The sequence below is a fragment of the Coccinella septempunctata genome, chromosome 2 (genome assembly GCF_907165205.1).
Source record: "Coccinella septempunctata chromosome 2, icCocSept1.1, whole genome shotgun sequence".
NCBI lineage: Eukaryota > Metazoa > Arthropoda > Insecta > Coleoptera > Coccinellidae > Coccinella > Coccinella septempunctata.
In genome coordinates, this window is record NC_058190.1 from 47,650,681 (window position 1) to 47,675,895 (window position 25,215).

The window sequence follows — 25,215 nt, forward strand, 5'->3', positions numbered from 1 at the left end:
TACATTTCTTAATATAACCCTATAAAATTCATAGCAATTTTCACTAATCAATTAAAAATGAGCAAACACTAATGAAAACTACGAAAAACTCATCCCAAAACTTGAGAACAACAAGAAACATCCAAAAATCACCATATTTCTTGAGAATATTTTGCAAACAAATCCATTTAGTTTTGATGACGGATTGGACAATTCACGGGACCAAGTCCGCCATGCCATTGCAAAAACGGAACTAACCAATCAAAAACGCGACCACACTTGTGGCCACTGTCTTGTTAAAGTCACTGTGGAGTAAATCAACAATCGCAATTGATCAGCTACATTTCCCATTTCCGGGAAAATTTCACATATCCATTACACACAGAGCGGGGTCTGTGTGATCGGCGGCAATCAGAAATTCCCCTTTCATCTTCCCGAACCGTCTGCACACAACCGAACCGATTGCTCCAGATCGGGGTCGCGAACCAAAACTGGAATGGCCATTACGTATATTGGTTCTCGACAGAGATTTCTGCACATCCCCAGAAGGAATATGGCCCCGAATATTCATGCCGAGACGTCGAGATATACGACGTTCATTTTCGGAGATAATCTGCGGCTGATAAAAATATGAGATCCAATAAAGGCGGATGGAAATGTGTTTCTTCGGTCCATATAAGTCGCGCGAATCTGCGAACGACGCGAAATGAAACTCGGGTTCCACCTAAACGGGATCATAATGGCCTCGTGTTTCGTCTTGTTTACCCTTCATGTGGATGGATTTGTTCGACAGCGGCGGACCTTGAATGCTGCGGGCTCGGAATTATTCGGGACGAGCATTAAGATTGATGAAGATCGCCGCGTAAAAGTGGTCTACCTGGTACTAAACACTGCCTACTGATTTATTTCAAAATATGTATACTGATCTTAGAAAAAATCTAATTGCATATTCCTGATCTACGACCTCGCATCAGTCAGTGAAATGACCCGGGTCGATATTGCTAAATGAATAATATTTTGTTCGGACTTTGAATAATTTCGGTGGTGGAACGCGGGTAAACACAAGTAGCAGACGAAATTATTAGATTTTTTTAATTTTCGTACTATATCGACCTGGTTCATTTTTTTGATTAATTCGAGGTTGTAGATTACGAATATGCAATGAGATTTTGCCTAGGATGAGTATTTTAGGAATTAAAACACTTTTAGCGAAAAATTTCGAAAAAATTGGTCAATTTCAAAGAACTGTAGCAGCCAGAAAAGAGGCACTGGACATATGCTGATTTTTTTGGTGATGAATTGATCCTTTGCGAACAGAAAAATCCAATTTTCACCCACCTGCCGCGAATAGTTCAGATTTTATGATTTTTTCCGCGAAGGTCCAAAATTTCGAATTTTTCATCGACCATAACTGGAAAACTAATCCTTTCAGCAAAATTCTGTTTGCATATTCGTGATCTACGCTCTCGATTTAGTTAACACTCCAGTTTTGGTGGAAATTGTGAAGATCGAAAATTTTTCAAATTTTCCATGCATATGTATGGAAAAATTGCGATTTTTTTGAAAAATACTTTTGGTCTCCGATCGGAACCAAATTTATACTGTCGACTAATTCGAGGGCGAAGATCGCGAATATATAAACAGATATTTTTTTAAAAATTTATTTTTCAAGTTATGGTCGATGAAAAATTGGAAAATCTTGACCTTCGCGGAGATAATCATGAAATCTAAACTGCTCGCGGTAGATTAATGAAAACTAGAATTTTCTATTCGCGAAAAATCCATCTATCATAAAAAAGAATCAGCACATGTCTTATGCTTTTTCTCTGGCTGCTACTGCTCCTCAAAGTTGACCAATTTTTTCGAAATTTTCCACTAAAAGTGATTTATTTCCTAAAATACTGATCCTACAAAAATCCAATGGCATATTCGTAATCTACGGTCTCGAATTATTCAATGAAATGACCCGGGTCGATATATTTTGTACTATTTCATGAAACGGCACCGCGCAACCGCGCGGCTGCCGCCGCTTCTGATGGACGCCCGCGTACGGGGCACGCGCTGCACCTCCGCTAGGCTCGATCCTGAGTAGTTCATGTTTTAGCCATAGAAGCACTGGCGATCGTAGGGGAACAGAAATTTGATTGAAACTAAGTGAACTAACTGTCTTTCTAGTGACAGACGATCAGAATATTCAGTTGATTTTCAATTTTTGATAGGAGAAAAACATATCGTCGTTGCCGGGAAAAATGCTTCGATGTGCATCTATGCTGATTTCACAGGAGAGACCAAAAACATTTTAAGACTATCTAGTCTTATGTAAGACTCTGGAGATCATGCGTGTGCGAGTTTAAGAGTGGTTTGGCATGGGAAAGAAAAAAGGACAAGATAAAATTGATGAAAATCTATAATTGTACCTACCAAAAACAGAATTTGTATATGATTTTCACCAACAACTCAGGTTAGTGAAAATCATATAATTCTGCTTTTAGTCCCTTTATCATGCACCTGCCATTAGGCTCTATATATTTAGTGAACTAAAAGCAGATTATACGATTTTCATAAAATGAGTTTTTGAACCACGACACGTGTTTCGCTATCCCAATAGCATCTTCAGGTGGGTGAAGATGAACAGTTTACCTTGCCCACATCAATTCAATCTACCTATCTATTTATGATTAGATACTAGTTAACTAGTTGATACATTGCTCGAAACACAGAAATAACCTGTATTTTCACCACTTCTTTTGGAAATTGAAGACTTTTCCCATTTTTTGTGGCCCTTTACCTACGAGTGGCATTCTAATCATCCAACAGATTGATCGATAGCATCGGGACGAGCGTCCGTTTCTATCGCGAACACAAACGGTCCATCTGATGAATGCGAAAGAGATACAATGGCGTAAACACTGTCACGAACACGAAATGTTCGGTAAAAAGCGGATCAAAGGAAGAATGGGGGCCCCGTTCGAATTCTACGCATGCATCCGCGGGATGATTGGCCCCCTATTGGCTTCTGCTCACGTTCCCGCTCGGAACGTTCAACCGCATTTAATTCGAACGTCATAAACATGAGTATCGATAAAAATAATGAGAAATATTGCCGCCGTTGCCCCCCCCGTCTTGCATTATTTATGAAAGGTCTCGCTGCCGTGGCGCTCAATTTGATCCGTATCAAACGGTTTCCGAGTCGCCCTAACGTAATTATTTCGATTTAAATGCAATGAAAATTCCCGACCAAGTTTTGCGGATCTGTTGACCCAGAAACGTCAGCGTTCGATCGGGGGTAAATAAAAATATAACTCGGGAAAAGTTGGTACGTTATTTTGCCCTTTGAAGAAATCATTCCATTCATTGCAAGAAATAGAAGAGGAAATCATCATTGTGGCAATTTTCATCTTCATTTCACCTCTCTATTGGTTAACCGAGATCACTTCGTGTTCATGTTATCACAGATAATTATAATATTAAACAGAAACTTGCTCTGGAGACTAAATACGAGGATGTATTGATATCTCTTTAGCCTAGACCAGTTCCATGTATAAAAAAATATTGCGTTACCATAGCAACGAACAATAACCCACTAGAAGTGTCAGTGTGAAGTTTGAGGTCGACAAAGCTAACCAGAGTTACGCAAAGAAAGAAGATGTCCACCGAAATTGTGAAAATCGAAAAATTGGAGTATCGAGCCTTATAATAATAATAATAATAATAATATTTATTCAGAGAAATGCAACAAAATACAAAAAACAAGTCAATATAAATTTTTTGCTCAAATTCTGAACAAACAATGTTAATCCACATGGATATCCGCTCGTGGATTTTGCAATATATGGACAACATAAATTCAATTCTAATCGTTACAAAAATTTCGAGATCATACATACTTCATATTATAAAAGAACTACGACAGTAATTTTGCACAAAATCGGGTCTACTAAGCATTTATCAATGAACATTGTTATTTTTTAAATCTATCCGAGCCTTCATCAAAATACTGTATTTAAAAGGGTTAAGAGATGAGCAGATTTACGAAGATATGCTTAATACCCTTGGCGATCAATGTCCTTCGTATGCGACCGTGAAAAATTGGAGTGCAAGCTTCAAAAGAGGTAAATTTTCCATTGAAGATGATGACCGATCGGAAAGGCCTCTGTGTCAGTCCCCGAAAATGTCGATGCAGTTCATGACATGATTTTATCAGACCGTCGAATTGGACTAAAACGGATATCTGAAGCTTTGAATATTTCATACGAACGCGTTCATCGTATAGTTCACGTCAATTTGGACATGAGGAAAATTGCTGCAAAATGGATCTCCAAATGTTTGAATGTTGACCAAAAGCGTGCAAGGGTAGAAACATCCGGTTTGATCTGTGCTCGATTTGAAAACGATGTAGACTTCTCAAACTGAATTGTTACTATGGATGAGACTTGGTTACATTTCTACGATCCAGAAACAAAGCAACGATCGAGGGAATGGCGATACTCTGGTTCTCCAAGACCTAAGAAGTTTCGTGTCAAAAAATCTGCTGGAAAAGTTCTTGCTTCAGTTTTTTGGGATTGCCATGGAGTAATCATGATTGCTTTTTTGAATAAGGGTAGAACAATAACCGGAGATCACAATTCGACATTACTGACCACTCTACGCAAAAAAATTGAAAAGAAAAGACGCGGAAAGCTATCTAAAGGTGTTTTTTTTTGCAGGACAACGCCTCTGCACGAAAATCTCGTGTTGCCATTCGTGATTTGGGATTTGAATTACTAGAACACCTCCCTTATTCACAAGAATTGGCTCCATCCGACTATCATCTCTTTCCTCAACTGAAAAAAAATTTAAAAGGTCGTAAATTTTCTTCCAACGAGGAGATAGTAAAAGCTGTGCAGGTCTGGTTTGCAGAGCAAGAAGAAACATTTTTTTTTGAAAGGTCTAGAGACGTTGCAGGTTCGCTGTAATAAATATATTCAATTAAGAGGAGAATATGTTTAGTAATAATATATTTTGACATTGAAATTTTGCTTGGTTGTATAGTAGGCTAAAAATTTCTCGACATATCCTCGTATGTTAAATGCTACTCACCTCGATACTCACTTGAAGAAAAAAAAGTTGAACAGTTAGTGCTCTAAAGAACCTTTATACGCAGTAGAAGAGTTGTAAATTGAAGCACTTCCAATTTTTTTTTTTTTTTTTCCAATTGTACTCAATGATTGATGATTCATCCCCTTAAACTGAGTAGTAGCTGTCTAGCTCCCACACGGTCTCGAATAACTTCCTAATATCGGCTCCTATGATGAAAAATTGTGAATAAAAATGCAATCAGCGAAAGAGTGTTGGCCGGGTGGGTCTAAACTCCTCCACCGCGCTTACATAACCTCGACGATGGCCCCATATATATGGAATTTATGTATTTATCCGACACTATATAACCGCATATTCGAATATTGGCAGATCTTAAGGGGGTCAATCCACCCCGTCTCCTCGTGCATTACCATTCGGGCATTATGATCGGGGAGAGTCCTGGACCGGGTTTTATTAAAATCGCGCCAGGCGACGATCGAAGAGTGCTGATGCGACAACGGCTGCTCGTAAAAACCGGAACTTTCGGAGTATCCTTAGTTGTACGTTGTAGAGTCCGGAGTTTTTGTTCCGGGACGAAATTGGTTTTTAGCCCGGTCGGATGGTCTCGAAATGAACATTCAAAACGTTATGGTCCGTCTTTTTTTTCTTGGTTGTATCGAAAACGTGCGCTGGAGAATTTCATGTGCATTCGTTATGTCACGGAAACTTTGAAGGTTTTATGTTTCTTTGAAGCTAGTGCGACCTGTTTCTCGAAGACATCTCCATAAATTTTCAATTTACAAGTAGACGTGGATGTATGATGATATCAGTAGTAAAAAAGAAGATGAGGAACTTGTTCTTGTGAACGGAGACTCTGATCAACCACATATTTGGAGTTAGAGCTTACTATCTTGGAACCATAGACATATAGACATGGACTGTGCCTTCCCTTTCTATCTATTCATGAAATGCGGTCAAAAAAAGTGACAGAGAGAAAGGCACGTCGGGAATGCAGTTGTCTCTTTCTAGAATTTTGATTGGTCTACACTCACCTCTATGTGAACAAAAAAGAGAAGGTAAATGCCCGACCATAATTTCTCTCTTTCTATAAAAAAGCCAATTTCATGCTGACATTGCTCAGTCCATGTCTATATGTCTATGCCTTGAACACTATTCAACTTCAAAAAATGTACCTATTCAATATCCATAAAAGCAGTTTGTGGTCATCAGAATCTGTAGAAAGATTGTTTTTTTACCATGTTTCATTAATTCCCCAACAAGAGCATATTTGTCTCATAATCCATGTGGAAATCTCGTATTCCTGAAAAGAAATTCTTCTTTTACCGAATAATTGGCTGGGCTGGTCAGTCGTATTCTATTTACTTGATACCTGGCTGTATTTTTGTAACTTGTGTACTAAAAATAGTGTATTTTGTGTTTACGCTATATTGCAAACACACGATTAGATGTATTTGGTATTTCAAGTGCACCCAGCTCTGATTAAACTGTAGATATCATAATAAATTAACAGTGGATTGTTGAGGTTGAAAGAAACACGTATTTTCCATACAATTTTTTCCTTTTCGGCCCTAGTAAAGAAACCCATTTTGAGTTTTCCTAATGTGCTGTGCCATCCCGGTAAAAACAAAATTACCCTCAGAATAACTAGCTAAATGTGTGACACTACACATCTGTGTATCTCTCAAACCGAATTGCATTCAGCTAAAGAACATCAAATTACTCGAAAACGGTGCATTATACGAGAAAATATGATTAATACTATTACAAAACGTTCAAATATTCATTAGATAGCATCCAACTCAGTTTCAAGAGTTGGGTTCTTTGAATTTTTGGCATTTCCATGGTACGTAATGGTCCTAATGAGAAAACTGGAAGACATAGGTGATATCTTGTGTTCGAATAAGTTTCATCAAATAAATAAAAAACTGTATCTCGAAATTCATTCCATGCGATGAAATCGTTTGTGGAATAGAACTAAAAATAACATTTTTTTATGGTTTTCCAACAGCCTGTATCTTTTAAACCGACTCGATTAGGAAAAAATATAATATGTGCTACAATAGACCGTTGGTCGCGGTGGCAGGTTTGGGTTAGTCCGTCCAACACACCTAGGAAAAAATAGTAAAGGAGAAAAGTGTTTCTTTTCGCCTTCAGAATCTACTGTTAAAATATTTGTACCTGTCAGAGACCCATCCTGTATAGCTACGAAATTCGTATAGTGTGCTGGGTTGACTCTCATATTCCTGTTTTGGAAATTCGGCCTTTTCATGTACCGCGCATTCCAGCCAGATGTCGGACCTGTACCGGTTCCGATCAAAGGGTTAGAAAAATGGGGTGGACACAATAATGAACTGTTTCGTTAACAACGTGAAAATAGTCGAAACAAGGGACAAACAGCCGGAACACGCCCGTATGGAATGTATACCTTTTGTGTAAATTCTCATTATATTGACTCGGCAAACAATTCGCCAGTATGCAATAGCGGGGCAGTGCAAATACACTCGGTCGTTTAAAAATCTCATTGTTCTTCAAATCGTGCCATTGTTTATGTTCGAGATTATTCGTTCGACCCGGCGATATTAATTAATTACCGAATCAAAACTGTGTGCGTTCAAACATCTGCATCAATCCAATCAAACTAAATTGCAAATTTGTTGTCAATGTGCTGTTATTTACCGAATTCCCCGAATTTGTATTTCAACTTTACCTGCGTTTAACAAAAATGCATAATAATTATCCTTTGATGAAGTGCAAAGGTATATACGCAGGCGTTTGTGCACTTTTACGCTTGTGTTTGAGGAGAACTAACATTTCAAAAAAAAACGCTGTACTTGAGTATGTTTTTTATGTTTTATTGAGAGTACAAATCGGTTGGTCTATGTCTACTTGATCAAAACGCATTTATTTTCAAAATGCAATAGGGAATACTCCTTCTGACGAAAATTATGTATTTTTTATGAAATATCTTTGAAACCTCACATTTTGAAAGAACCATTTCAACCGTTTCCAAAAAAAAAATTATTTTAAGCACTCAAAAATGAAAAATAAAAATGGGTATTCAAAATTTAAAGCGTTTCATGTGGATTGCTCAAGGTGGCAACATCGCCTGAAATATGCCTTGATAATAAAGGACAACAAATACATTATCTTGATGAGATAGACAAAGATGGCTGTCTATGAAGTCTGCGACAAACTAGGAAGGTCGTAAAATTTTATGGGATTTTTATGGCCAGTTGCAGGTGAAGCTCGCCAGTAAGTAGGTACGCGCCTGTAGGTCAACAGCTGTAATTTTATAAACAAGCTGATCGGACATTGTTCTTTTTATTGACTTGTAGACGCTGTTGCCAAATCGTTAACTCCGCACAAAGCGATTCAAATTTTGAAACCCCATATTTGAAAGATGATTTTGAATAGTTTCCGCGGTGAATTTGAAAAAATCATGAATGAAACTCATAATTATTCAGTTTAAACTTGCATATGCAGTAAAAACCCAAATTGAGGAGAATTCCCCATTGCTGGCTAGTACTTTTTTCCGTCTCTATGGCAACTCCATACCCAAAAAATGCCACGTCTTTTGAGGAGGTCCAAATTGAGAGCCAATTTTCGATTTCTGCCAAAGAAATGAGCCCAAGACCTGCTCGATCGTGCTGCATCCTTCTAAGTATCTAGTTGAGAGTTTCTAAACATTTTTTCACAGCGATAAGAGGCTCTTCAATTTCTCACTGATCAGATCATGAGGCATTCGATTGCCTTGCTTTCGACTGATTTCCATGAATTTTCGAGAGGATGTTTTAAATCGAACGAAGTTTAGAAAACGTTATATTTTTGTGGGATCCAACCTATATATGTTTCAGTACGCTAAAGGATTAATAGACCTGTTCCGTTTTTCATTGCTCACTTGTTAAACGAAAGGTATGCCGGTTTCATTCGAACATCCCGTTCCGAAACTCTTGTAATGAAGGTCCCATCCTATCGGGCCCGGGAATGAATAGTTTTGAGTTTGATGTATGTGCCATTGAAAATCCAATTAAGCCGGTAGCCAGGTCATCAGTATTTCACACGTGACTTGACTGAGATTTATGCGCTCGAAAATAGATTTCCTAGTCCCCGAAATGAAACACCTCTATCAGTCTGTCGCGTCCTGGGTATCGTTCGGGAACGGGGGGGGGGTATAGGGGGATGATTCGAGTGATTCCGGGGGACGATCAATCAATGGAATTTTTTCATTTAGGGCTGCTCGCGTTGGAGCTTTGCCATGCATCTCATATGTCGTATATCAATGAGTGATTATTCAATTTCCGCACTATATACGGACTTAATTGAACTACTGATATAAGGTAACGAGTGTTTTTTAAGAGTGTGGACAGTTATGGTGTTTCCAGACATGTTCGCAGTGTGGCAACACCTTGTCTCTGGGATGTTGACATAAGATTAAGATGTTTCCAATGTTATCGAGATCCAAATATCACTCATTCGCTTTAATTTTTTTTTTCTGTTAATTGATGGACGTCATCAATTCATATGAAAGACACACACTATTTTTTTAAGGAAAATCACCACTTATTTTTTTCAACTATTCATTCATACCATATTATCAGAGGAGAAATTGCACAATACTTGGCATTTGAGTTGAGAATCTGGAAAATTTGTAAACCTCGAAAACTGCGCTTCAATCTCGATATTGTAATCAATCCAGGACATCGAAACTTTGAGTTTAAACGAGGGTAATCAGTTGTCAAAAGGAATTCATTGCAATGAAATATTTCGTATTGAAGGGCATCTCGCACTGCAAAAATTGATCCTTTCCTCGAAAAGGAAGAAAATCCAGGGGTCTTCTCCAAGTTACCAGGAATTTTATCTGGAGAAAAACAGAACCGGAAAAATGTGAGATCATAAAATTGAGATCTATATGTCAGATTGACGTAGAATTCACAACCCAGTTCAAAAAGGGTTAGTTTCTTCTGGTTCCCCGCACTCTCAATTGAATTCCATCGGAAAAACATACTATTTCAACAAGACCTGTTTCTTATACGATTCCGAATACATCTTTCCTGGGAAGATCAGAATCAGGATTCCTATTCGAGGGATCACTAACTAATTCTTGGTTGAAAATAGTGCACGTATTCCATGAATCCATTCGGACTGCCACATGTTCTTGTATACATTTGATTAAGGGAAAGGGTTGGATAATGAGGGTTTACACTACTTCAGTCCGAGAATCGTATTTTGTGAAATATAGGACAGAATTGGAAATGATTCCAGGAAGGAATGAAATTTATTCCAACAATTTTTAACTGCAGTCTGTCTGAGAATATGGGGCGGTACAATGTTTGAAAGAGCTGACCACCATTGAATATGTGAAGATTACTCAAGGAAAAATTTAGCTATGCATCAATTTTTCGCACATGAGCACTATAAACTTACAATATTCAGCAGCCCACAAAACCAAAGCGAGAGCTGCCGTTCATAGGGTAGTTGCATCAGCACCCCATGAAGTACCAGCTAGTTTATTCCTAGGTTTCAACTTCAGACGCAAATTTTCCAAATGCGCTTGGAAATTCAGCGAGGAATCCAGCTTAACTCCTAGATATTTTGGAAGTTATGCTTAAAAAACAATTACAAATGGAAACACGAAAACTTGGTTTCATTTAGGTTAGAACACAAACGCCACTCGAAAAAGTGAGGAATCAAAATTTCCAAATCTGTAGATAGATTATTCTCTATACATCTAAAATCAGAATGACGGAATACGAGGGCAATATCATCAGCGTATATAAATTTCTCAGAAGGAGTAGTAGGGATATCATATCTCACAGATATAAATAGAAGAAGTGTTACAACTGTTCCTTGAGGAAGACTGTTATTCAAAGTATTGAAATTCCCACTATTATCATCAACAAAACACGAAACCTTCTATCTGACAGCATGTTGTCTAGTAAGCTAACCGTTCTTTCATATTGTGTCATATATTAAAGGCATGATGACATTGAATGGTAAGGTCAAGCTTAATTGACAATACTGAGTTCTTTAGCAGTGCCGTATCATATATAATGGCTATGTTATAGAGAAGATAAACTTTTGGGCGCCCAAAGTTTCTGGTGATAGGAAATATCTTTCTTAATGAATATTATGCAACGGAACTCGGCAGTCGTACCTTCCGATGGCATCAAATATTCATCCAATTAGGAAACGAACACATCGAAGTCAAGAAGTGGCCCGCGTCAGTTCGCAAAAACCCGCACACCCCATATTCTTCCCTTTGATGGTTTTTTCCCGCCGGGGATTCCATGCAGATCCCGATCCATCAGTGTGTAGTCGCGGATGCATCAAAAGCGAACCCCCATTTTCAATAGATAATAACGTTGGAAAGCATTTATATGTTCAATCCTTTACGGATTCTCACACAGACGAGTCCTTTCAGTGCGATGGGGCTCGAAAGCTCCATTAGCAAAGGTAAACAACTTCACTCACGTGTTGGGATCAAATTCAATGCCTTCTAACCTCCTTTTAGCTATACACCTTGATGAGTTACCTCTCCGTTGCTAGGGGAGCCAGGATGGCATCTTTTGCCGTTCGGTATCTTTCTGGTTTATCATTTCTGATTAAGGATCTGCGGTAAGGATTTCTGCCTGAACTGTTGTTGTATGTTTTTTTCGATGGAACAAAAGAGAAGAAGATGATTTCCTGCCTGGAACCATTAATATTGGTGTCAAAGATGCATCCTCTCTGGGGGTGTCTAAAATTTTTTTAAAGTTGAAGTTTTTACACTATTACTTTGATATGTTGATAGTCTTGTTGGGTCTTTTATGTGGATTTTTGTTTGAGCAGCTCCTGCTTGGATTCAGCCCTTCTAGGGCCCTATATAAAGCGTCTGTAAAAATTTTTTAATCTTTTTTGTAGACAACTGTTAGAAATTGAGCAGACATTCAATGGGAGCGAACAGGCAATCAATATTTTTTAAGTAACAAGTACACGGCGTTTTCTACCCCTTGCAATCGTGGAGGAAAACCACCAAATTTTGTTTAAAAGACTGCTCAAAAGAAAAGGAATCACACAGTTTTTTTCACCAAGAATACCCCCTTGAATTTTTTCAACACTATTCACTCACAGTATTTCCAAGAAGATGAATGATTGACTTAGGTTAGGTATGATTTCTCCTAATGCTGTCCTGTTTCCCGCACAAATGTTTCAGAGGCATCCAACGATCCTCGATCAAACCAACCATGAGGAAATAGCGATGATAAATCATCTATTATTTGCGAATAGCTACTCGAAAGCTTGCTGGCGGAACCCCCTTCGAAATTTCTGCTTATTTCTGCGTTGGTGCAGCCACATCTCGAAGTAGTTAGCCAACTTTTACGCGATCCTGCATAATTGATAGAAATAACAGTTACCCCATGTCTGCGTGAAACGGGGAGCTCATAAGATGAACTACGAACTACAACCATCAAATTCTCTGTAAGGTGGGAATCTTGTTGTATCCGAAACGATCCATCCAGTTTGTCGTAATCCTTAAGAAGATGGTCTGGAATATTTGTAGATCGAAACGTTAACATGTAGACGACTGAATTGTCGAAGAGCGAGATTTATAGCTAATATTAAATCGATCTTCAAGTTATGCACTGTGTCAAAAGTTGAAGGCAGCGATTTACGAGGATATAATGAAAAATTCTCAGCCTACTATAGAACCAAACAAAATTTCAATGTCAAAATATTTTATTAACCAACATATTCTCCTTTTAATTGGATACATTTATTACAGCGAACCTGAAACGTCTCTAGATCTTTCAAAAAAAATGTTCCTTCTTGCCCTGCAAACCAGACCTCCACAGCTTTCACTACCTCCTCGTTGGAAGAAAATTTACGACCTTTTCAACTTGTTTTCAGTTGAGGAAGGAGATGTTAGTCATATGAAGCCAAATCTGGTGAATAAGGGGAGTGTTTTAGTAATTCAAACCCTTAATCACGATTTTTTTGCATGGCAACATGAGATTTGTATGCAGGGGCGTTGTCCTGCAAAAACCAAACACCTTTGGATAGCTTTCCGCGTCTTTTCTCTTTAATTTTTTCCCGTAGAGTGGTCAGTTATGTCGAATAGTAATCTCCGGTTATTGTTCTACCCTTATCCAAAAAATCAATAATGATTACTCCATGGCAATCCCAAAAAACCGAAGCAAGAACTTTTCCAGCAGATTTTTGGACACGAAATTTCTTAGGTCTTCCAGAACCAGAGTGTCGCCATTCCATCGATTGTTGCTTTGTTTCTGGATCGTAGAAATGTACCCAAGTCTCATCCATAGTAACAATTCGGTTTAAGAAGTCTACATCGGTTTCAAATCGAGCACAGATCGAACGCGATGCTTCTACCCTTGCACGCTTTTGGTCAACATTCAAACATTTGGGGATCCATTTTGCAGCAATTTTTCTCATGTCCAAATTGACGTGAACTATATGATGAACGCGTTCGTATGAAATATTCAGTGCTTCAGATATCCGTTTCAGCCCAATTCGACGGTCTGATGAAATCATGTCATGAACTGCATCGATATTTTCGGGGACTGACACACAAACTGGCCTTCCCGATCGGTCATCATCTTCAATGGAAATTTTCGCTCTTTTAAAGCTTGCAGTCCAACTTTTCACGGTCGCATACGAAGGACATTGATCACCAAGGGTATTATGCCTTCGTAAATCTGCTCACCTCTTAACTCTTAAATACAGGTACTTGATGATGGCTCGATACCCAAATTTTTCGATTTTCACTATTTCGGTAGACATTTTCTTTCTTTTGATTTATTGCGTACCTCTGGTTTACTTTTTTGACCTCCAACTTCACACTGACACTTCTAATCAGTTATTGGTCGTTGGTATGGTAACGCAAGAGTTTTTTTATGCAACGAACTGGTCTGGGCTAACTAGATATCAATACATCCTCGTAAGTATATAACATAAAATGATCGTTAATATCTGCATATCTCACCCTGTTCGGGATCGATAACCTTTGGGGGAAAATTATTGTGATTGAGTGATCTAAGATGGTATAGTAAATTCGTTAGGTTAAAAAAGGGCGAGAAAAAACAAGCGTACTTCGTACATGTGTCCTGCTACGGTGGAGAGAAGTCAGTTGCCGACAGGATCTCTTCACGCTGTCGCAATATCATTCCGTGAAAACGCATATTGAGAATATATAACGACTTCTTGTGAGAAAAGTTCCAGAACGCTTCATTTGAATAGTTTGTTGCTCAATTTCCGAGTTCGTATCGGCGGTTTGAGAGACAACGCAAATTCATCCCTGGGATTCCAGCTGGGAGGGCCCTCCTCAACAACTAACAGGAACGGACAAAGCTAAGTGCGCTTCTTTCAGCCCCCTTCATTTGTTGAGATATATTTCATGAATATCATTGGAATATTTTAGATCACTCAACTGTTCATTCGCCTATGCGATATTCATTCATTTAATCTCTCCGGTTGCTACCGAAGAAGGGTACGCTTTTGTTTTTATTTCTTCTTGCTTTTTCTACCCTGAATCAAACCAGCACACACCCCTTGAAACAGTTTCACTCATCTGATCACATGAGTCGCAACAGTAAAAGTTGGAAATTGTGTAAAATAATCCGGTGTCTTTCCTCCTGTGACAAGATCAGACGTTCCTGGTTAAACCAGCATTAAGCCTCACCAACACACTTAATTGAATTACTCCGTTTCACAGAGTGCACGCCGATTCAATTCGAAAGAAGCCTGTATCGACACTACAACGACTTCCGCGTCATCCGAACGTGCATTATTCGATAAACAAGTTACATAGTTCTTCGACTGAATGCCCAAACGTTCATTAGGTTCACTTTGAATCCTTTGTTGGCCGTCCGACGAAATCACATCTTGTGCTCTCACCTGAAAGGGGCCGTTACACGAAAATAGACCGAAAAGAAAATCACGATTTATACCTGTGTTGACTTCATCGATTCCGTTTCGTTGGGCAGCACAATTTCGGATGTTCGTCCTGTGGAAAACCCCGAAGGAGATAACAGTTATTATCGTGGCCGCTTGTGAACAACGAACACACGCTTCGAGAGGGATGAAAACGGGGAAAGATTGAACAGTGGAGAAGTGCTGGTGTGAGAGGCTCTCCTAGACGTCTGAAACGTTTTAGTAGGGAAAACTTACTTACTTACTTATTTATTCACACATGTCACAATCAATACTATTACATGTATAAATAGTTGCCATTAAATGATATATGGCTTGTCAAAATGTATATGAAGCGTAAATAATAATAATAACAATAATAATATATAGGTATGTAAAACATGTATAAGATAGAAATATGTAAAATCAATGAGTACACATAATATTGTAAAAACACATCAACACATCACAACAGATAATCAACATTGTACTGAGAAACAGCCAGTTCAAAACTCGGTCAGGTCATATATCCAGGAGGAGAGTTTTTACCGCCCTCGTGAATGCAGGAAGATTTTTATTTTTTATATGACTAGGAAGCTTATTATAAAGCTTCAGACACAGGTGGTTTGGTCCTTGTTGGGTTCTTTTCATTCTTGTGTATGGGACCGCATAATTATTTTTCCCTCTAGTATCATAATTATGATATTGAGAGTTTTTCGGGAATTTGTCCTTGTGTTGATGAACAAACTTAACGCAGGTGAGTATGAAACAGGATGTGATGGTAAGTATTCCTTCTCTTTTGAATACTTCTCTGCAGCTGTCAGTCCTCTTCATCTAATATATGGTCCTTAGGGCAGCTTTCTGTTTGATAAGGACATTTTGAGCATCTGAGCAATGTCCCCAGAGTAATATACCATATGTTGCCTTATTATGGAAGCTTGAAAAGTATGTCAACTTTGCGGTATTGACGTCGGTTATTTGCCTCATTTTCTTGATCAGAAATATAGATGTTGATAATTTTCTACACAGATTGTCGATATGCTTGCTCCATTTTAATGATGCTTGAAATTCGAGCCCCAGATATAGCAGAGATGAACAAGCTGGTTCTCTGCTCGTGAAAACAAGCTTCTGGGTTTTGGCTGCATTCATCAGTAATCCGTTGTTTGAAAACCAACTCTGTGCGTCTGTTTCGCATATTCTTGTTTTCTCATGCAATTCAGATCTATCGTCTGACCTATTGAGAATGACTATATCATCAGCATAGCCATAGCATTTGTTTGATGTTATATTATAGAAAAGGTCATTCACGAATAAGATAAACAAAAAAAACAGACGATGTAGATGGTGGTCTTGTCCTTCTCTTCCATCCAGAGTCAGAGAAAGATGTCCATGTCACTTTGCTTCATCATGGTCCATCTTACATTCCATCTATATCATCAAATATGAAGATTTTTGCATCTTCAGCATTCTTACCCTCTTCAGAAGGGTAATCTCGTGGTTTACCTCGACCGAGTGTCCCAACATACTGTTGTGAGGCAGTAACACCTTGACCAATCTAATGAATAACCGACGCAGAATTGAATTTTTTTTTATCCCTCATAACTTAAAATTTCGTGACAAGAACAGAGCAGAGACCACTTCGCATTATTCATCAAACTCGGAAAACATAAATTCACGAAGTTTGTCCGTGAGTAGGTGCAGCGTTTGCTCTAGATCCTACCGATAATCACGAAATAGCTTCATTGCGTAATTTAACTTGTCCTTGGTGAGGGGATCGCCGCTGAGGATCTCCCCCTAAATAACCGTTATTACTTCCAAGCAATTCCAGATAAAAGTATTGAATTGGACGTGAGCAAAAAACGAATCGCTATGTTGGCAAGAAAAACGGATGAATCGTGAGCTTCATTGAACTTGCTCGGCCGATTTAGATTGAAGAGATTAGCTACAGTAGGTCATCATGTTATGCATGAAAATTTCGAGAAAAACCTTCGATCAGTGGCGCACAATTCGTTACCAAAAATTTCATTTAATGAAGAGTAATTCACAGGAAATTTTGGCATTGATTCAGAACGCCAAAAGTATTAGTTTAAATTTTTTCTGGTTGACTGACTAAGCCTTCAAACGGAACTCGAAAATGAGTGGTAGACAAATTTTTCTTCTTGCAAGCACAAGTGATACGCATGAAACACGAGGATGTATTGATATCTAGTCTAGACCAGTTCTATGCATAAAAAATGCGTTTATTGTGTTGGTCAAAAAAAAAACAGAGTTACGCAATAAATTAAAAGAAAGAAGATGTCCACCGAAATTGTGAAAATCGAAAAATTGGAGTATCGAGTCATCATCAAGTACCTTTACTTAAAAGGGTTAAGAGGTAAGCAGATTTACGAAGATTTGCCTACTACCCTTGGTGATCAATGTCCTTCGTATGAAACCGTGAAAAATTGGACTGCAGGCTTCAAAAGAGGTAAATTTTCCATTGGAGATGATGACCGATTGGGAAGACCAGTTTCTGTGTTAGTCCTCGAAGATATCGATGCAGTTCATGACATGATTTTATCAGACCGTCGAATTGGGCTAAAACGGATATCTGAAGCACTGAATATTTCATACGAACGCGTTCATCATAAAGTTCACGTCAATTTGAACATGAGAAAAATTGCTGCAAAATGGATCCCCAATTGTTTGAATGTTGACCAAAAGCGTGTAAAGGTAGAAGCATCGCGTTCGATCTGTGCTCGAGTTGAAAACGATGTAGACTTCTTAAACCGAATTGTTACTATGGAAGAGACTTGGGTACATTTCTACGATACCAGAATCCAAGCCAAAATCAAATTATCACCCAGAAATATAAGCAATTATACCAAAACAATGAGCACTTCAAGCCCCCTTTATATTACCTGGTGAACAACTCATTGACCTCAGATTTCCCCCCAACAATTATAGATGAAGAACCAACTCATCCACCTTGGATCAGTAAGAAACTCAGCATCAACCTTCATCTCACTAAGTACAGAAAAACTGAAACCCAACGAGAAATTCTTCAACAACACTTCAGAGAAATAGTTTCATATTATAAAAACAGCCAAATAATTTACACGGATGCAGCTAAGTCGACGGAAGGAGTTGGATGCGCTTATCTCTTCAATACAACATTCCAAATGTATAAACTCCCAGAAGATTGTTCCATCTTCACGGCCGAACTTATTGCAATACAGAAAGCCATTGAATATGCGGTCTCTCAAAGCTTTCGAAACCTACTTGTTTGCTCCGATTCTTTGAGTTCAATTCAGGCTATTATGAATATGTACTCCAAAAACCCAATCGTCAAAAACATCTCAGACTTAATGAATCAAAACCAGTCACCATCAAAAATAACTCTGATGTGGATACCCTCTCATACAGGAATTAAAGGTAACGAAAAGGTCGACAGATATGCAAAAGAAGCCATATACGAGGGACAACCTATAGAAGTCATGACTACCTACGACCTTAGCACAAAATATAAAGACCAAATAAAACTGAAATGGGCTACTATATTTCACCAACGAAAATCGAAATTATCGTTCATTGAACGCTCTACTGTCAAACACTGTCCCATCGTGACTAGAAGAAATGAACTGGTAACGCTGAGAAGACTTCGAATTGGTCATACATATTTCTCTCACTCATACTTACTGAAGAAAGAACCACCACCACAGTGCAGTTCATGTAACGTCCAACTTACGGTCAAGCATATTTTAACAGATTGTCATTTTTATGAAAACCAAAGGAAATCTTGTGTAGTTAGCTCAAAAATGGAAGATGCCCTTGACATCAATAGACCAGAAGCTTTCAACACAATTCTATTTTTCAAATCAATTTGTATCAAAATTTAGTTATAAAATGTACTTATTATGTTTTCCTATTCCTCACTGTAATCTTATAAGTGACTTGTAAACCTTATTGTGCAAAAACCGCCAATGACCTAGGTGTCGAAGCGGAAATAAATAAATAAATAAATAATTTCTACGATCCAGAAACAAAGCATCAATCAATGGAATGGCGACACTCTGGTTCTCCAAGACCTAAGAAGTTTCGTGTCCAAAAATCTGCTGGAAAAGTTCTTGCTTCAGTTTTTTGAGATTTCCATGGAGTAATCATGATTGAATTTTTTGTATAAGGGTAGAACAATAACCGGAGATTACTATTCGACATTACTGACCACTCTGCGGGAAAATATTAAAAAGAAAAGACGCGGAAAGCTATCCAAAGATGTTTTGGTTTTGCAGGACAACGCACCTAAACACAAATCTCATGTTGCCATGCACAAAATTCGTGATTTAGGGTTTGATTTACTAGAACACACCACTTATTCACCAGATTTGGCTTCATATGACTAACATCTCCTTTCTCAACTGAAAGCAAGTTGAAAAGGTTGTAAATTTTCTTTCAACGAGGAGGTTATGAAAGCTGTGGAGGTCTGGTTTGCAGGGCAAAAGGGAACATTTTTTTTGAAAGGTCTAGAAACGTTTTAGGTTCGCTGTAATAAATGTATCCAATTAAGAGGAGAATATGTTGAGTAATAAAATATTTTTACATTGAAATTTTGTTTGGTTGTTTAGTAGGCTAAGAATTTTTCAATATATCCTCGTATAATCAAGGTTTTGGAACCTGATGGAAATGATCTCTATGTCTGTTTAGATTTTTGCTTGCCAGTGTAATATTCGACTCGGTAATTTCCAATCAGCATCGGTCACCTCATGATACCGTGCGACGAAATAGATTTGGAAAATCTCGAATTTCGAAACCGGAAAGGAACCGTGCAAAGCGAGAAATGAACCGGATCCCGATCTAATTCGTATTCTGACAGCTACGGTCCCGATAAATTTGACAGTGCGAATAAAACCCAATTCGCGTGCAGTTTTAATTAAGTGTTGGAACTTATTAAAACTTCCACACCAAATACCGGCGATATTTTCCGTTGTTTCCCTCCCCATTTGCATTTTCTGGCGTCAAATATTTCCAGTCCTCCGTGGCAGACGAAGTAATTACACCGTTTGTATACTGTGCCGGGCGGCTTATCTTTCATCTTGATACTGTATGGATGCAGGGCCGGATTCTGCAACATCTCCGACGCGGAGTTGAGGTTGCCGACATATCTGAAATTTTCCCTTTTAATGCACATTTTGTCATTTTGAGATATACGCTAAGTGAATAGGGCTGGCCCTCAGAACCATTGGCGTCCTGGGCAAGAATTTTCTCGCTGCCCACAAATTATTTCTGAAACATGAAAATTGTGATATGAAACATTAAAATTTCGACGCTCCTTCTATAATTTTTGGTATATGTAGGTAGTGATCAAAAAGTTTCAACCAAAGAATTGGTACTCTTCGGTATAATCATTCCATATAGGTAGAGGTGAGTTAAGGTTCTCTAATATGGAGACGACAATTCGAAGAATTGTCGTTCCATTTATGCTTGCTGCTCGGCTTGCTGGTCATGAATCATCGACAATATACAAGGTGAGTCTTTGACTCGTACAAATATTTCAACAGTAGATTCTTGAGGTCAAAAGAAACACTTTTTGCTTTACCATTTTTTCCGAAACTTAGCGTCACTTACTCTGTAGAATCCTACACCCATCCATGACCCCCAAATGATACCACATGATTGTGGTATGCTACTTTTTTGATTTTGTTATCCAGGCGTTTGTTTCTAGTTTAATGTCGTGAATTGGATAATGGTGGAGGTTCAGTCTTACTGTTTTATCGTTTGGTGAGACTCACAATTTGCGAACTTCATTCAAGGGTTGAAGCGCCAAGATCATTCATCGAATCGGTGTCATATTTTTGAAGCCAACAAAATGTAGAATACCTCCGAATCCGGGCATGCAATATAATTCTTCCCTCGCGTTTTTGCGGATTTTCAATTTAATGTAGGGGTTTCCCGACCTGACGACCCGGCAACCTCGCCAAACGTCCCGGCTTCCCGAATTATATTGTGGTAAACTTGGAAGACACGTGCTTGTTTATCGTTCAGGAGTTCTACGTGACAAACTCGGCTCGTGGACTCATGAATTTCTATGTATTTCCACATAACTTACCGCAAGTTTGATGAAGTGGGGTTGAGCCCCGAAATTAATGAACTGGATGAAAATGGAATCCGCTCTTTCGGGGAAAGATGGAATCTTCCTTTTCGGGATCTCTGAATGAATTTGATATCGTCGTGATTTTTTTTTTGGCACATCATTTCGTGTTGTTAGTGTAATGAAGTACAAGGTGAGAATTTTGAGTGAAACTCAGTTTTTTGAAATTGTGTGTTACAGATTTGGCTAGTTATTCTTGAGATTCTTCTGTTTGTCCAGGGGTGGCACTGCTTATTATGAGAACTTAAATTGGCCATATCTTTTTATCAGGCCCGAATCGGAAAAAATGGTATGGGAAAAAAGTGTTTCTTTTGACCTCAAGAATCCAGTGTTAAAATATTTGCACGAATCGAAGACTCACCCTGTATATTATACAGGGTGGTCCAGATCGTAACCAAGAAATTTTAACCACGTATTCTACATCAAAAATAAGCCCTAGTTTGTCATATAAACATACGTCGAGAAATGTTTCCTGTCCGAGATACGGGGTGTTGAAATTATAGAAGAAAAATGTGTTTTATTAATAACTTTCACACTGCTTGAAATATTTCTTGACTTTTTGCTGTACGAGGCACCGTTTCCGGTTGAAAAAATAAAACACATTCTCATGCATGAAGAAATCGTTCACAATTATTATGTACCTACCATATCAAATTTTGGCGATTTCTTCATGCATGAGAATGAGTTTTATTTTTTTAACCGAAAACGGTGCCTCGTACAGCAAAAAGTCAGGAGACCGAATTTGCTCCAAATTAAATGAGGATTCAATTAGTAATTTTTATTGTCGGAAAACCAGTGGCGTATCATTTTTTTATCTGAAGATATTCAGTCTCGCTGCAGTACGGACGCCACTGGTAGAATAGAAAAGAAATGATGTTATGCAAAAAGTGCTCCTTGATGCTCAAAACCTATGTCTCTAATTTCATAAGAATATTTCAAGCAGTGTGAAAGTTATTAAAAAAAATCATTTTTTTTCCAAAATTTTAACACCTCGTATCTCGGAGAGGAAACATTTCTCGACATATGTTTATATGACAAACTAGGGCTTATTTTTGATGTAGAATACGTGGTTAAAATTTCTTGGTTACGATCTGGACCACGCTGTACAATCTTGGTAATACAATGGGGTATTTTCCTAAAACTCAAAAAAAGAATTAAAAATTATTTTTGGAAACCATTTTCCATTGGTTAGTCACCACATAAAAGGTTCCACTCAAAATTCAGTACGAAAAAAAATATAGCCTTTGAAAAAAAATATGTGAGAGCTTGTGACGTAGAATGCCTTTACTAGAGTCTAGTAATTTTTGTGAATTCGACAACATCGGAACTGATCAAGAGGATATTATCATAGGATATTATATAGAACTTGGAACATAAATGCATTTATGTATTTATGTTCCAAGATACAGAATTATATCTTCCTGAAACCGATGACAGTTTCTGACATTGTTTTAAACGTTCTTATCAGATTGTTATAACTTGTGGAAATGGAGTCGAATTTTTCAAAAGCAAGCAGTGAAAATTTACCACCTGTAAACTTTTTCATATTGATGACTTTAGGAACCTAAAAAATATATCAGCAATGCCTTCTTTCATCAACAATAACAGCCCAAGGAAGATCGAATATTAACTGACAATAAACAACCATAGACTCAATAATATATTATCAAGTCTATGGAGATCAGAAAACATTGATGAGAGTCATTGATGGCAATACACAACCATAGACGCAATAATATATGGAGATCAGAAAATTTGATGAGAAAAATTGATGAGTGTTCCAACGATGCCGGATTGTAAAAGTGACGTAGAATGTTTCTGGGAGAATGCCTCCGCGATGTGAATTTCCGTAATTAAAAACAGGCTAAATACAACTGTTAAAATAGAAAAAAAATACTTTTCCATATATTTGAGATATGAGGATTTCGTTGATATATATTTTGAAATTTAGGAAAATACCCCATTGGTGTGTGGATGTCAGTTAATCCATTAACCTAGTAGAGGGGAAAATAATATGCCACGTTTATGCCCGAGAATCTCCCACCAAAATATGCAGATAACCCTTCATCTTTCCTCATTTCAACACATCGACGGGCGTCCGATAGTACATAGGGGCATTTTTATTCAGCCTCGTCGGCGTAATCGCCCTCTCTGCGGCTCGCCGATGAAAAAATAAATCCTCCATTTGTTTCATCAATCACGCATAACGCAGCGGAGGACCGGGGGTCTCGGAGACAGACAGCGGACGCATCGGCGATGATTAAAAATTTCCAACAAAAACAAAGGGACCGACCTACCGACGACGAGGACGTCTAATCCTCGTCGCAGAGTCCTGAGCGGCCGTGGCGGCTTCGATCCCGCCGATAAATTCGACGGGACAAATTAAACCCGATTCTCGTGCAGTTTTAATTAAGTGTTGAAACTTATTAAAACTTCCGAACCGAATACAGGTCATATTTTCCGTTGTTTCGCATCCAATTTGCGTTTTCTGAGGCCGCCCGATGCTGCGGGCTCGACGATGCAAATATGGCGTTGGCGGTTTCGGGATTTTTTTTCATGTTGAATGAATTTATGTGCGGTATGGTACGTCGAGATAGAGGCTTTTTCGGGTGAAATATACGATGGTTGTTCTATTTCTGAGTACTATCTTCAGTTGGCGATTATATTTTTGCAACAAATTTGGTCTGACATTTCCCAAGTGGAAAATTTGTGATTTACTCGCTAGTGTCAGTAAATAATATATGGATGGACCATATGCGCAGTACCTACACCAAAGATCAGCCTTGTAGAGTCATTCGGGGTAACTGAGCGCAGTGGGTAAGTGTGCGCAGTGCGTATATCTCGACTATGCCATGTATGAAAGAGAGGTTCATTTGGGTGAAGCAAGGACGCAGAATCGCCAAATTAGTTTTTCATAGGAGTGCGCCGTGCGACGTTTCGTTAACTTTTTATTTGCAATCAATCAAATTCACTAGTTTTCTTGTTAATTTTTAACATCTCTGCATATTCTGCCAGGTCCGAGTTCCGAGTCCCTCAGTGATAAACAATATTTTATTCGATCATGGGCATATTAATCTAAATATATAATAAAAAATTTTAGGTTCTCTTAGCTGCTCGACTCTATAAGAACGTCAATTCAAATTTTGGCTTACTGGGGAAAGTGTGCGCGGGTAAGTGTGCGCATATATTCATTATATGGGCATTAGTTCAGTGAGGAATAAATGATGACATTGTTGATTTTCTTGGTTAAGACTCGATCAATATTGTCCTATTTGTTCAGAAAAATATGAAGAGCCACCAACAGAGGAATGTATCAAATGTTGTGTTTACCAGGAATGGTGGCACGAAAAATAATGCAGTGCTTGTAAAAAGGCGCTTCTCTATTGACAATAAACAGCATTTCTCTAATATTGTAACATTTTGATGGCATTATTTTGTAATTTGTTTTGATTGTGTGGTTCACCAAGCACTGCGTTCACTTATCCCGTGAGGGTGCGCACACTTACCCGCAATACGGATCATGTGAACGCACTCCGACTCACTATTAAATTTTTTTTGCGGAAAAAAACGTTTTTGTTTGTTTGCTTTTTGATGTTTTTTTATAGATTAGAAAATTCTCTATCTTATGAATAAGTTTTAATTTTCCTAGCTGCAACATTTGAAACAGGGTATGGCTTGAAAGGCAAAAGTGCGCACAGTTGCCCCGAATGACTCTGATATCTCCTTAATAAAGTAAAGAACTTAATTTCGGGAAATCGATTTTGTTTGATTCACAGTTCTTCACCATGCAATAATTTTCGAACGTTTTCACCCAGAAATTAGACAACAAAATCCAATAATCAGCAACTAGAACGAGCTAGATAAACAAAAGGTGGTACGACAATCAAAACATTCAAAACCTCTTCGATCAAAATGGCCATCTGAATTCTTACAAAATTTCATATGTTTCTGTAAATGGCCTTCGAATTCATATTTTTACCAGTCTTAGGGTTTTAGAAACACATTTGAAACGCAGATAGCGCTCACATCACTTAAGTCTCTTCGTTTCCCATCTTTCTACTCTATAATCATTATGTCAGATATTAGTAAATTTTAAGTGAGTCGGCTACAGAAGAATGTGCTCT

General features: G+C 38.2%; 1 protein-coding gene across 4 annotated transcripts in view; it reads left to right on the forward strand.

The window, feature by feature from the left end:
* Positions 1 to 25,215, forward strand: part of LOC123308731 (semaphorin-1A) — a 322,740-nt gene that overhangs the window by 104,543 nt on the left and 192,982 nt on the right. Inside the window, exon 1 of one of the 4 annotated variants that reach the window (XM_044891525.1) lies at positions 9,377 to 9,395. The exons of the other annotated variants lie outside the window; for them this stretch is intronic. The gene's annotated coding sequence lies outside the window, so the exon portion shown is untranslated. Of the gene's footprint in view, positions 1 to 9,376; positions 9,396 to 25,215 lie in introns of those variants that run through there. 4 annotated transcript variants of the gene reach the window in all.